The sequence below is a fragment of the Peromyscus maniculatus genome, chromosome 4, assembly GCF_049852395.1.
Source record: "Peromyscus maniculatus bairdii isolate BWxNUB_F1_BW_parent chromosome 4, HU_Pman_BW_mat_3.1, whole genome shotgun sequence".
Classification (NCBI taxonomy): Eukaryota; Metazoa; Chordata; class Mammalia; order Rodentia; family Cricetidae; genus Peromyscus; species Peromyscus maniculatus.
Window position 1 is genome coordinate 153,433,265 of NC_134855.1, and position 14,538 is coordinate 153,447,802.

Consider the following 14,538-nt stretch of genomic DNA (forward strand, 5'->3'; position numbering starts at 1 on the left):
AGGCAGGTCTGACATCTGAGCTACATCCATACCCTTCTTTTAATTTTACCTATCTATCTGTCTGTCTGTCTGTCTGCTTGCTTATTTTAAGACATGGTCTAAGTTGTCCTGGCTGGCATTGAACTTGCAATCCTCCTGCCCCAGACTCCTGAGTAACTGTGCCATCATGGCTGGCTTGTTTATTTGTTCTTCAGACAAATAACTGCCCTCCTACTCTATGCTGGGCTGTGTGGTCCACTGGCTTAGGGCTGAAAAACTGGACAAGCTGGGACCTCAGACACAGGAGCTAAGCTGAAGCCAAAGCCTAGAGGAGTTCATATGTGGAGGGCTCCTCTCCCTCTGAAGGCCAGGTGGAAACCAGCCTGTCCTGGGACCTGGCCCTCCTGAGGTGAATATTCTTGGAGGTGACAGACCAGGCTGCACCTGTGTGAACGTGAATCTGGTGCTAACTCAGAGAGACACGCCAGAAGATCAGACAGAAGAAAGGACTGTGGCCGGGAAGTTGGGGCGGCCTTTCTGGGGGGTGGGAGCTGGGGCATGAGTGACAGGGAGGGCCGCAAGTGCCAAGGCTAACGCCGAGGGTGGTATGGGAGCTGAGGGCTCTCTTGGTCTCAGAAAGTCTGGAGTTTGGGATCTATTTCCCAACTCCAGCTTTGGTCACAGGGTTGTGAAATGGGTCTGTGTCCCCAGGCAACTGCTGGGACAGGCCTTTCAGGGACTCCAGACAGCATGGCCCTGTGCCCTACCCCTGGGCTGGATCTGTTCCAGAGGGACATTCAGAGAGAAGAGGGCTTGTCCTGCCTGTGCGGGGACTTTGCTTTGCTCTCAGCCGCAGTGGGAAGCTGGCTGGGGTGCAGGGTCCTCCCCTAAGCTCTACAGGCACACTCTCCCTGGACGCCAGGCTCACCCCAAAGGCCTCAGGCTCAGTTCCCTGCTCTGCCCTTCAGCGTTGTCTCAAACTCTATGATCATTAATAATTTTTGAGCAAGGGCCCTCAAAACTCCTGTGGCCAGCCTTGTGCAGATGCCAGGTCCAAGCTGGCTGCCAGATGAGGATGGGTAGGAGACAGCACGGGTTTTGGCTGGAGTTGGTGGAGGTTGGCAATCTCTTCATGGTGCCCCCTGGCTGCCTATGGTTGGGCACTGTGGAAAGTCGGAGCTCCATCAACAGAGAGCCTGCTTTGAGAAAACTCCCTGGGGCTAGCCCTCCCCCACACTCCGGCCACCACTCCCTTCCTGGGGTCCAAGCTGCCTTCAGAGAGGTCTGATGACACACACCAAGAGCCCTCAGTGGTCTGGTGACACACCTACCCACCTCTTCTCCTGGCTTATGACCTTTGAAAGTCCTTCTAGCTGAGGCATTTTCCCCAGGTCATTCCCAGCATGCATCTAGCCCTGCTTAGCCTCTCCGGACTTCATGCAGTCTTGATTTACTTAATGTTTATTGGGGCCTTGAGCTGGGTCTGCCTGACCCTCACATGCTTCCTTGTAATCTCATAAATATTCCTCAGGGTCTCACACTGTGTCCCCCAAAACCTGAAGTCCAAAGTATTATTGTTCCCGTTTGGCAGGAGGGTTACTGAGGTTTGAGGTATGAGTGAGTTTGGGAAGAGGTGTTAAGACAGGGACTTGGGTCCGTAACCACAAGGGGAGGGGTGCGCCTGACCTCAGTGGTGCTGGACATCTCAGGCCACCCCAGCCCCTGGACCCCAAGATCTACATTCACCCTTCTACATTGTTCATACAAGCTTGTCTAAGGGGCAGAATGTCTGTGTCTACAGAAGTGAAATTTGTCAGAGCAGCTGGTGAGCTGAGAGACAGACACTTCTGGATCCCCTGTGGGTGACCTCACCCAGTGACCTCACGTAGCCGAACCCGGGTGGTGGTGGGACAGAATTTCACAATGAGGATGAAGAATAGTGGCCGTAGTAGCAGCCTGTGCATGCGTGTGAGGTCATGATTGCTGTCACATATTGGTGAAATTATTAAGGCCACTCCACGTAGTTAAAAGGGAGGTTTATTTAGTGGCATAACTTAAAAATGAAGGGATAGGTAGGTTGCAGGGTCTGGGAAAGACGCAGCGCAGTCCGGTGGTGTTCTCTGGAGAACTCTGCTCAGTCTACCTCCAGCGTCCAGGGTCCGGGAACCAAGAGAACTGGCGCATCCGGATCTCGGGTCTTCAGGGTCCTCTCTTGGCCCCGCCTTGTAGGTGTGACAGTTACTGAAGCCTCATTGGAGGTTGGAACTTCCAGATCAAAGCTGGAATGGCTACCCACTACAGTCACATGATTGCTGTCCCTTGCCTGGACACTCCAGGAAGACAAGCCCTTGTGGCTTGTTCCCTGCTGGTTCCCATGGCCTTGACTGAGCTCTGTGGAGCACTGGGGTTCTGTCCTTCTCTGTGGAGAAGCCTGAGGATCACATAAGCAGTGCTGACCGTACTGGGAGCCAGCTTCATTCCTTGCTAGCCAGTCTTCCTTCCCTGCTTACTCATCTCCGTTTCCCAGTGACTGCTCACCAAGTACCCAGAAGCTTGCTCAGCACCTACCAAGAAAAAGTACTTGCCTGGAGCTAGATCCAGAGTTCTGGTCCGTGGAGTGGCATGGAGTGTCTGTGTGCATGTGTATTCGTGTGTAGCTGTGTATCTGCAAATTCAGTAGCCAGGTTTCTTGGTTGTGTATTATGTGTTAGGTGTGAACACAAGAACTTACGGGTTGAGTGCATGTCACTGTGGTTGAAGGTCCCAACAGTGAGCCAGATAGACTCGGTTCAATGGCTATAATGTCCATGCCCAAGAGTGTCACCTGTCTGTCCCTGTCCTTCACAGTGTATCCACTCCAGGGGAGAGCTGATTCAGTGAGAAGGCAGGATTTTGAACCCCATCAGGAGGACAGGAAGTAGAAAGAGGGAGGATCAGAGGGGAACCTTCCAGCCAATCCTGTCGTGAGTAAACTGAGGCCCAGAAGGGACAACAGGTCAGTTGTTTATGAAAACCAGAGCCGAGCCCTGGCTTTCTCCTGACTCTAGACCCAGACCCTCAGGCTCCTTAGTGGCCAGGAGTAGCCTAATGTCTATACCTTTATAGCACAGGGTGAGCCTGAGGCCAGCTGGAAGGGTCCAGATATTCAACCTGCATCTAAATCACTCTCCAAAAGAACTGTCTTCAAGCTGCTTTCATGAGTCAGAGGTACCTGCCAAAACATCTGTGTCCATTGTCAAGGAAAACACTGTGAATGGCTTTGTTCCTCCCTCCCTGCCTCCCTGCCTCCCTCCTTCCCTCCCTCCCTCCTTCCATCCTTCCCTCCCTCCCTCCTTCCCTCCCTGCCTCCCTCCCTCCTTCCCTCCCTCCCTCCCTCCCTCCCTCCTTCCCTGCCTCCCTCCTTCCCTGCCTCCCTGCCTCCCTGCCTCCCTGCCTCCCTGCCTCCTCCCTCCTTCCCTCCCTGCCTCCCTCCCTGCCTCCTTCTCTTCCTTGCTTTGAGACAGCATCCATCTCCAGGCTGATCCTCCTGCCTCAGTTTCACAAATGCTAGGATCACGGGCATGCAGGGTGCAAGGCCATGGCTGGGGCTTGGCCCCCTGTGGAAGGTGTTGAAGGAAGTTGGTGGAAAGGGCTTGAGTGTGCCCAGTGGCAGTCAGCCACAAAGCATAAGGTGGGGCTGTCCTTTATACCAGGCCCTGCCCGGGGAGAGTTCACCCTTGGAGGGGCTCACATGCTCATGAACTGGTTTCTCAGACCCTGATTCTGGGTTTCCAGAGCTGTGAGGTTACATAAGTATCTGTTACTAACAGTTTGTCCTTATTTGGGGACATTGGGCCTCAGTTTCCGCTCTTAAATGAGCTCTGAAATGTACCTACTTGGCAGGGCCACTGTTAGTATCCAGTGGGGAACTGACATAGGATGGCCGGCCTGGCTGGGAGAAGCTCTGGAGAAAGGTCTCTCTGACACTCACAGCCCCGGACAAGCCGCACTGAGCACCCATGTTCCCCTAGTCCCTTGGGAGACTCTCTCCCGCATTTGTCACATGCTTTGTTATGTGTCTTTACTCCCAGCTGGCTGTCCCTGCCTGTCCTTAGTGTCTGGTCCCAGGAATAGCTGCTTAAATGTTCCCAAGGCCTCCAGAATGCCAGAGGAATCTGGCACACCAGCACCCCACAACCCCTTCCTCCCGAGTGTGTGGTGCCAGGTCAGCATGCCAGGCCCTGCAGCTGCAGCTCTGAGCCAGGCTGGAGGGACCTGTCAGTCCTCCAATCTGCAGCAGGAGCCTCCTGCAAAGGGACAGTGCCCTCGGTCACCGGGAAGGAATGTTCAGACTTTTGTCTCGCAAAGAAACGGGTGCTGCATTATGAAATAGAGGCGGGCAGCTTCTGCTTTGGCCTCACTGCCTCCAAGGATCCCCACAGTGCCTAGCACAGGGCAGCACTCACTAAGTAACAGCTCACTGAACGGATGGAAAGAAGCACCATGCGGCCAGGCCTGCCGAACATGCCAGCAATCCATGTTCTTGGGAGGTGGAGGCAGGAAGATTGTAACAAACCTGAGGTATGTCTGGGCTACAGAGAGCTCTAGGCCAACCTGGGCTACCATGTGAGTCCCTGTTTCAAACCACCTCCCTCCTCCAGAAAAAAGCAATGTAGACAAGGCCCTGACTACAGCTTCGTTTCTACCTCAAAAGACAAGAATGTTGATTTTATTCATTTGTAAAAGAAAAAAAATGCAAAAAATGGGGTGGGGTAGGCAATAGTTGAATAAAGAAACTCAAAGATAAAGCCACTGGCTGGCTATGGTGGTGCACACTTGTCCAGTACTTGAGAGGCGGGGCAGGGGGGTCAGGAGTTCAAGGCCAGCCTCCATCCACTACACAGCGTTCCATGCCAGCCTGGGTTACACAAGACCCTGTCACAGCAAAATAAAATTTGAAAAAAAAATAGAATGATTAGAATTAAGTCTCTCAAATGTTGTGTTTGTTCTGTTTCCTACTACAAACAATTTTAAAAGTGGTAGAGGAGCCGGGTGGTGGCGGTGGCAGTGGCTGCGGCGGCAGCACACGCCTTTAATCTCAGCACTCAGGAGGCAGAAGCAGGTGGATAAGTTCGAGGCCAAACTGGTCTACGAAGCAAGTTCCAGGACAGCCAGAGCTGAAACACAGAGAAATCCTGTCTCAAAACACCGCCCCACCCCCCAAAAAAGTGGTAGCGGGTAGGTCAGTTGTGGTGGTCCCTGTCTCTAGTGCTCTAGATGCAGAGGCAGGAGGATCTCTGTGAGTTAGGCCCAGCTTGGTCTACACAGCAAGTTTCAGGCCAGTCAGGGCTACATAATAAGACATTGTCTTTATAAATACAAATAAATTAATAAACAAATGTGGTAGAGTGCTTGCATGCACAGAGCCCCATGTCTAATCCCCAGTGACACATAAAAGTGGCATGGTGGTGCCTGCCTGGGATTTTAACACACGGAGGATGGAACGGGGAGAGGGACCAGGAATCCCAGGACATGGCAAACAAAAACTTCAAGGCTTCTTAACTAAGCTGAAGCACAGCCTCTTCCTCCTGAGGCTCCTTTCACGAGGCTGGGGTGTCAGACACCGATGACATCACAGGCTGGCCATAAAGACCTGGGAAGGACCAACCCCAAGTTCGGATTCCCTTCCCGAGTGTGGGTGCGTGCCATCCCCCCACCCCCATGGCTTAGGATCCGAGCCAGGTGACTCAGCCTGGCTGAGCCTGTTTCTATCAGCAAGGGTTTCTGAGGACCCAGAAATGGCTTTTGGCCCTCACAGAGCACCTTCTTGTGTGTAGTTCCAGCCAGCCTTGAACATGTGACCCTCCTGCATCAGCCTCATGTGTCCCAGGACGACAAGCTTGTGCCCTTGATCGTAATCATGGCATTGCTCTACATTTTTTGGAGCCCTAGAAAAAGTCCTAAGAAACCAACCCGAGCTGCTAGGACTCGGGAAAGCAGCTGCTTGGATCTGCCTGGTTCTGCTGGGTGATGATGGTCAGGGAAGTGTGAACAGCCTGGCTGGCCCTGGGTCATTCCTCCCACAGTCAGGCCTTCCACAGGGCCAGGCCTGTGCTGGGCCAGAGTGGACACATAGCTGGCACACAGCCTGTCCCTCCCCACCAGGGGATTGGCAGTGTCAATCGGCAGTCACCAGCTGGTGACTGGGGACAGCCTGCACAAGTGCTTTGCATTTGGCCTGAATGATTTTACAAAATCTTTTTCTAGGCTGGGTGTGGTGACACACGCCTTTGATCCCAGGATTTAGGAGGCAGAGGCAGGTGGATCTCAGTGAGTTGGAGGCCAGCCTGGTTTACATAGTGAGTCCCAGGCTAACCAGGTCTACATAATGAGACTGTTAAAAAAAATTTAAAAAAAAAAAAAAAAAAAAAAACTTTTTCCAAGAAGCTGCCACTGCCCGACCCTTCCTGTTACACCTGTCCATCTCCATTAATTGGTCTTGAGTGCCTCTGCGTGTGTCTGTCCCTTCAGTACCTAGGAAAAGCCTGCAGGGTCCCGGAACCTCTGCCGCTGCAGGCGGTGACTGCCTGAGTTTGTCACTTTGTCCTCTGTGGAGACCTGGAATTCCAGAATGTCCACTGAGCTCTGGAGTCCCAAGCCTCCCGTTAACTTTCCACTGGGCCCTGATGTCACATGGGCTCCGGCTTAAATACGTAAGAACTGTAACTGGCACCAGACACTTCATCAGCCATCCGGCTGGGGGATGTTGGTCAGGGTAACAGGGTCCGCTGAGTGAAAAGTTTCTGCACCCCATAAGCCTCTCCGCTGATGCAGCAATCCAAATCAAACCAAATCAAACGGAATTAGAAAAAGCCCAGGTTTAATGAGTAAAATGTTCCAGATGATTTTCCGGCCTCCCAGAAAGGAGATGGGGAAGAGAGACCAGAAAACGACGTGTCTATTTGGGGGGGGGGGGAAGACAGTTTAAATACCCTATGGGGGTGGTCTTGAACTTCTCTGGGGGAGGAGCCATGTTTGGAGCGCTATCTGAGAGGAGGTAGGGTTTGGAGAGAGGTGGGGGAGGGGGCTGAGGTGGATGGAGCTTCTTCTGCAAAATGAGTGTCTTGGTTTTGTCCTCAAGGGCTTATTGGGAGGAGAGAGGTGGTGTGGCCCTGTGCCGGCACACAGCAGGTATTCCACGATGGCTGCCTGTCTTTCTTCTGGAGGCAGCAGGTACCAAGGTTTTCCTTAGCTGGCGTGGCTAGGCCTGCTTTGTAGCTTCTGTAACTTTGAACTCCTAGAGACACAAGTGTCTCATTCTTCCACAGAATAGTCCGGAAACTGAGGGGCTAGCTCACAACCACATTTGTGGAGCTGCATAAGTGGAAAACAGCGTGGGCTCTGTTCAGAAACCAAAGGGACACGAGCCTAGGCTGTGGCTTTGTTGGGAGTGTTCACCAAGCATGTAGGAAGTCACAGGTTCCATCCCCAGCACCACATAACGGGCATGGTGGCTCACGCCTGTAATCCCAGTGCTCAGGAGGTGGCGAGAGAACGATCAGGAATTCCAGGTCGTTCTCTGCTACACAGTGCATTTGATGGCAGCCTGGGAGACACGAGACCCCATCCAGGAAGGAAGGAAGGACTTCAGACGGTGATGGCAGTGATCTGAGGACAGAGCCCTGTGCGGTGGCAGAGGCCACGCAGCCCCCGTCCTTGGGCAACATCTTTCAGAACAATAGACTGAATGGGGCCAGCAGTATGTCAGGGTGAGGGCCGTCTCCCACGGGCTCAGAGAGGCCACCAGAACACAATGCCTCAGTGTGGTGATATTTTATTTGTACTGAAATGTTATTTTAATTTTATGTTAATAAATAAAGTTGCCCTGGGGTCAGAGCTATTAGAGCCATAGTAAGAGCGTGGTGGTTAGAAGAGCTAGGTAGATTTCTGTGTGTTCAGGGATACAGCCAGTATTGGAGACATACGCCTTTAAGACCTGGAGGGCGGTACTTACAGGCAGTGATGAGGCAGTCATGTGGTTGGGTTTACAACCAATGAGAAGGCAGAACAGAAAGATTATTTAAACAGGGACACAGGAAGTACCTCCCTCTCTCGGGGAAGCTAGGAGCACTGGAGGAGGTAAGATTTTATCTCTGAGCTCTGACCTCTCGGCTTTTCTCTTTTACCTTGGCTCTGTGTTTCTTATTTTAATAATACGATTGGTTACATCTACATCTGGCGCCCAACGTGACAAGAATCCATTAAAAACTGCTTGGGGCTGGCTCCCTAGCCGGAGCAGTCGGCTCCCTAGCCCCGGCCCAGGTCTGGGCTCAGGCTGGACTGTGAGCTGCTTGCTTAAAGCCAGTGCTACAAGCAGCTCAGGCCTGCCCTGCTAAACAGGGCCCCTGGCTGTAAAGCCAAGCCTTGACTCGGCTCAAGAGGGAACAAGTGGCTGGCTTTAAGCTTTAGCCGGCTACCCCTTCGCTTTCACTTTCACTTTCGCTTTCGCTTTCGCTTTTGCTTTCTCTCTTGCTTTCTCTCTGTCTCTCTGTTTCTCTCTCTCTCTCTCTCTCTCTCTCTCTCTCTCTCTCTCTCTCTCTGGATTTACACCTAGGACTCTAGGTGGCTGTTTTGAAATTCGCTCGGATTTCTACTGTTCTACGCAGATTTGGTAAGTCATAAAGGAAACTATTTGAAAGACAAATTTTTTCCACATTAAAAAAAATGGGTTTCCTGTGTACATTGGAAGAAAATTGGGTTTTGTTTGAAATTTTAGGCAGTCTGACAATGGAACAACTATATGAAAAGATTAGTATTATGGGAATTATGCAGTTAATCACCATGCTTATTCTCATTTTACTATTTAAAAAGATAGTCGATTTAAGTGCCAGGATAACAGCTTTAGAAAAACCTGTTAATTTTAACAGTGAAGTTGGTTCAAGTTTGGATCATAAGGTTACAGAAAGAAAGCCTGTTTTCACACAGTCATCCTTAATTTATCCTGTAACCGTACAGCAGATGCCTGATCAAATGGCTACACAAAATATCTGGGCTCCAATTGAACTGATGGATTTTAAAAGGTTTAAGGAGGCAATAGTATCTTATGGCATGCATTCCCCATATGTAAAGCAAATGTTAAACTCTTGGTCAACATATAATAGGATTATACCACAGGACTGGCGGGACCTTGCACAAGCTGTTCTGGAACCCAGCCAGAGAATTCAATTTCTGACTTGGTTTAAGGAGGAAGCTAGAAACGTAGAAACACAATGGAGGGATAAAGGAATACAAGTTTGTCAGGATCAGCTTATTGGAGAAGGCCAATATGCTTCAATACAAACACAATGTTTATATGATGTTCAAACCGTAATTTTATGTCGAATGGCAGCCTTGAATGCATGGGACAGAGTTGATGAACCAGGAAAAAAACCTGAGTCATTCACAAAGGTTATGCAAGGCCCAAAAGAATCTTTCACAGATTTTTTAGAAAGACTGGCTTCAGCAGTAAACAGAATGGTCTCAGGATCAGAAGCTAGTAAGGCAATAATTGAAGCTTTGGCATTTGAGAATGCGAATGCAGCATGCAAAAGAATAATCAGGCCGTTAAGGGCAAGATCTGCACCTTTGGAAGATTGGATTAGAGAAACAATTAATGTTGAGGTTGATGAGCATGATACGTGGGTAGGAGAAGTAATTTCAAAAGGTTTGAGGAGTGTTAGATGTTTTGGGTGTGGAAAGCAAGGACATTTTAAAAGGGACTGTAAACAGGTCATTCCTAGAAGCAATGTTTCTTCAAGGAACAATGGCAACAGAAGGCCCCTTCCTTCTGGAGTATGCAGAAGGTGTGGTAAGGGAAAACACTGGACCAACGAATGTAGATCAACAAAGGACAGACAGGGTAATCCTTTGCCTCAGTTTTCGGGAAACTCCCGGAGGGGCCTCATGCAGGCCCCCATAGCAAAACCAGTTCAAACCTTTCCTGCAGCTGTAGAGGAAATCCCTGCTCTGGAGAGCGATTAAATAACCAAATGCCTATTGGAATAAATCATGTTGGTCAGGATGATGAAACAGAGAGAATAGAAAATTCAGGAGAAAACATAAAGAAAATTTTTTGGCAAACTTCTATTAATGAACAGAGACCAAAATTAACGATAAAAATAAATGGTGTTTTGTTGTCTGGTCTGGTAGACACAGGTGCGGACATTACCATAATTGCACCAGAATTTTGGCATCCAGCTTGGCCTCTTCAAGAGGTAAACGTTCAACTGTTAGGAATTGGGACATTATCTGGAGTGAAACAGAGTGCAAGATGGCTCGAATGTATAGGTCCAGAAGGACAGAGAGGAAAATTAAAACCATATGTGGCTAACATAGCTATGAACCTGTGGGGTCGAGACTTGTTGCAACAATGGAATACTCAGATTAAAATCCCTCCAATCTCAGAAACAAATCATAAACTAGCACATGTTTCTGAGAGAAATATTAGAAGGCATTATTTTGAGTGGTCACCAGCCATCCATATTATACAAGAACAGGGCACAACAACTGATAATCCTCCAAAAATACCAACAGCTCTACCTTTAAAATGGTTAACAGACAAGCCTGTATGGGTTCAGCAATGGCCTTTAACAACAGAGAAACTCCAGGCTTTAGAAGAGCTGGTAGAAGAACAGTTAAATGCTCAGCATATTGAACAGTCAACCAGCCCTTGGAATTCTCCTGTATTTGTTATTAAAAAGAAATCTGGTAAATGGAGAATGGTAACAGACCTTAGAGCAATTAACAAAGTAATTCAGCCAATGGGCTCTCTACAATCTGGAATTCCTTTGCCTACTCTGTTACCAAAAGGATGGCCTCTCATAGTTATTGATTTAAAAGACTGTTTCTTTTCAATACCCTTACAAGAAAAAGACAAAGAAAGATTTGCTTTCACAGTGCCTACTTATAATAATTCTCAACCGGTTAAAAGATTTCAATGGAGGGTCCTCCCACAGGGAATGTTAAATAGCCCAACTCTGTGCCAATATTTTGTACAACAGCCATTGGAAGTGATACGTAAAAAATTTCCTAAATCTATAATTTATCATTATATGGATGATATTTTACTAGCTGACTCAAATGCAGATACTTTAGAAAGAATGTTTGAAGAAGTAAAGAAAATTTTGCCTTGCTGGGGATTACAAATTGCTCCTGAAAAAATACAAAGAGGAGATTCTATTAATTATTTAGGATATAAAATAGAGCTACAAAAAATTAGACCCCAAGGGGGCTGGAGAGGTGGCTCAGAGGTTAAGAGCACTGCTTGCTTTTCCAGAGGTCCTGAGTTCAATTCCCAGCAACCACATGGTGGCTCACAAACATCTATAATGAGATCTGGTGCCCTCTTCTGGCCTGCAAAGATACGTGCAGACAGAACACTGTACACATAATAAATAAATAAATTAAAAAAAAAATTAGACCCCAAAAGGTGCAAATTCGGAGAGATAGACTACAGACTCTTAATGACTTTCAAAGATTATTTGGAGATATTTCTCATCTATGAACTATTGTTGGGGTAAAAAATGATGAACTGACTAATTTGTTCAAAACCTTAGAAGGTGACAAGGACTTAAATAGTCCAAGAGAATTATCACCTGAAGCTGAGAAAGAATTGGCCTTGGTAGAAAAGAAAGTACATGAAGGGCACGTGGATCGTATTGATCCAAAGCTGGATTGCATTTTGGTTATTTTACCTTCTAGGCATTCCCCTACTGGAATATTAATGCAGAGGGAAGATATTATATTGGAATGGATATTTTTACCAAATAAACCAAATAAAAAATTAAAAACTTATGGGGAAAAAATCTCTGACTTGATTTACAAAGGAAAATTGAGACTTCGTCAATTAGCAGGAATAGACCCAGCAGAAATTGTCGTACCTTTAACTAAGGAGGACATTGAAAAATTATGGACAGAAAGTGAACCTTGGCAAAGAGCTTGCAGTAATTTTTTGGGAGAAATTAACAGCAAATATCCCAAAAGCAACAGAATTGATTTTATAAAGAGAGCTGAATGGATCTTGCCTCGAATTGTACGGCAAAAACCCATATCTGGAGTTTGTACATTTTATACAGATGCCAACAAACAAGGAAAGGCAGGTTACAAATCAGAAAATTTAAGTAAAGTGGTACAAAGTCCTTATAATTCAGTGCAGAAATCAGAATTGTATGCTATTCTGTTGGTATTAATGGATTTTTCAGAACCTCTCAACATAGTAACTGACTCTCAGTATGCTGAAAGAGTGGTATTACATATTGAGACTGCAGAATTTATCCCTGATGCTTCAGAATTAACTTCACTATTTATTCAATTACAAGATACAATCAGGAAAAGGAGTCATCCTTTATATATAACTCACATCCGATCTCATACTGGTTTGCCAGGCCCTCTAGCACAAGGCAATGATGAGATTGATAAATTATTGATAGGAAATGTGTTGGAGGCCTCAGACTTTCATAAAAAACATCACGTCAATAGTAAAGGTTTAAAAAAGGATTTTTCCATAACCTGGCAACAAGCCAAGGAAATAGTAAAGAAATGTCCTACTTGTTCCTTCTATAATCAAACACCATTACCAGCAGGATGTAACCCAAAGGGTACTCAGAGGAATGAAATCTGGCAGATGGACGTGTTTCACTTTGCAGAATTTGGAAAACTGAAATATGTACACCACACTATTGATACTTATTCAGGATTTCAATGGGCAACTGCTCTGAGTTCTGAAAAAGCTGATTCTGTAATCACTCATTTGCTAGAAGTTATGGCCATTATGGGTATACCTGCACAAATCAAAACTGACAATGCTCCATCATATGTCTCTGTTAAAATGAAACAGTTTTTTGCTTATTACAATATAAAGCATATTACAGGCATACCACATAATCCTACAGGTCAAGCAGTTATAGAAAGGTCAAACAGAACTCTAAAGGATATGCTAAATAAACAGAAAGGAGTAACAAAAACCCCCAGAAATAGACTGCATAATGCTCTATTAACTTTGAATTTTCTGAATGCCAATGAGAAAGGAACAACAGCTGCAGAGAGACATTGGGTAATAGAAAAAACTACAGAATTAAATCAGCCTATATACTTTAAGGATGTGCTGACCTCAGAATGGAAGCCAGGGTATGTATTACGTTGGGGACGAGGTTTTGCTTTTGTTTCTACAGGAGAAGATAAGCTGTGGATACCATCAAAATTGATAAAGGTTCGATTTGAACAAGAAAAACCTCTTAATTAGAGGAGGTGATAGTTCATCAACCAGCATGAAGATCCAATTTAAACTAACTTGTACAGTAACACATGCCTTTTCATTTAATCAGATAATAACTTGCCAAAAGGGAACATCCCCAAAGTTAGTCTTGGGGAAAGGTTTTTGTTTTTGTCTTTTAGGAGGATGAAGGTTAAGGAATCTGAAGAACACAGGACAAATGAGACAACTGAAGAAAAGGGACAAATCATCTGTCCCAGGAAACAGAGTGAAACGGCGTATGGGTATATATTATCTAAAAAATTTTATGTCTTCTTAAATGTTTGTTTCTGCTTTTCTCTAAAGATTTAACACTATTGGTTTTCTAATAGTCCCAGTTCAATTAAAATTTAAAGCTGACTTTGGAGTTGGAGAATGGCTCTCTCCTTCTTTAAATTCAAGCATGTTGTTAAAATGAAAATACAAACTCCCTGTATCATGACAGAATAAAAGAGCCATTTTCTGCTATGGGACAGGACAAAAGCCAAATTAATTAAGGGACTATTCTATTACTAATCTCAACTCTTTGATTCTATTCTGATTCTTTAAACTTTTCTTAAAGTATAAATTTTATATCAAAATTTACAAGATTAATAGATACATATACATTTTAAACTTTGTTAAGATATGAATGGTCATATAGAGTACTAACTAATTCTAGAAAAAAGGCTTCAGTTAGCTGCATATATATGTCTTTGTGTTCGAGTCTCTTATCAGTTTTCTGCAGGAAATCACGGCCAGGCCTAATATCAACTGAAGTCTCCGGAAAGAAGATGGGGCCCCACAACAACAACAACAACAACAACAACAATTCCACGTGGACAATAATAATATCACTAAACTGACAAACATCATCTACAGATCAGCTTTGAACTACAAGGTGCTCAGAGCAATTTTGAGATGACTAGCTGAGATGATCCAGTCTCAAAGACTACTTGAATAAGGACTTGAGATAAACCCTGAACTTTGGCTTTATACATAGACTGGATAATAATGAAGGATATAGTTATCTTTCCTAGAATTTGACAATCAACCTAAAAAAATTTTCTTTCAGGATAAAGATAACTTCGCCCATACCCAGCAGGAAGCAATTTTAAGAATATGACACCCACATTGCCAAAGAAGTGGTGTGGGGCGGGTGGTTTTTTGGTTCTTTTAATGGGTTTTGGGTCTGGGATAATTTTCATTATTTAGGGGGGTAGGTTACAAGTTGTCAAGGGTTAGGAAAAAGGCTAAGCAAAGGAGATTAGATTTAAGGTTCTTGTTTTAAAAAAGAAAGAAAGAAAGAAAGA